This window comes from Capsella rubella, unplaced genomic scaffold (assembly GCF_000375325.1).
Source record: "Capsella rubella cultivar Monte Gargano unplaced genomic scaffold, Caprub1_0 scaffold_7, whole genome shotgun sequence".
Lineage (NCBI taxonomy): Eukaryota > Viridiplantae > Streptophyta > Magnoliopsida > Brassicales > Brassicaceae > Capsella > Capsella rubella.
In genome coordinates this window covers 2626531-2627032 of record NW_006238917.1, presented here as the reverse complement: position 1 = coordinate 2627032, position 502 = coordinate 2626531, and positions in this window count along the sequence as shown.

Genomic DNA, 502 nt, shown 5'->3' with positions numbered 1-502 from the left:
ATACCACTTTGGACCTCATCAAATTCAAGTCCCTCTTCACCATATCTGTCAAGGGTACCACTGTTCTCTTCACTTTCACAATATCCATCAAGCGTACCACTTTTTTCCTCATTATCAATCACTTCATCAATGGTGCCCTTGGTCTCCTGAAAAGAAAATAATTGTTTTAATCAATAATTAAGAAAATGAATCTTAAACAATAAAGCATAAAAGATAGTGAAATAATCATTTAAAAGTCTAACAAACTACTAACAAAATGACAATTCTACATTCTATTACAAGTCTGCCAAATATCATATATAAGTCTCTCAACAAAAGTTTAGAAGTCTACCAAAGATAAGCAGACTTGAGTAAAATATATCGAATGTCTATTAACCTTAAGTCTAGGAAAAAATGAAATTGAAATCTAACTAAAATGCGTAGACTTTATAGAGATCAATGAATCTCTACAAGGTGTAAACTAACTATAAGTTGTCAAAAAAAATTTTTGAAGTCTACCAAA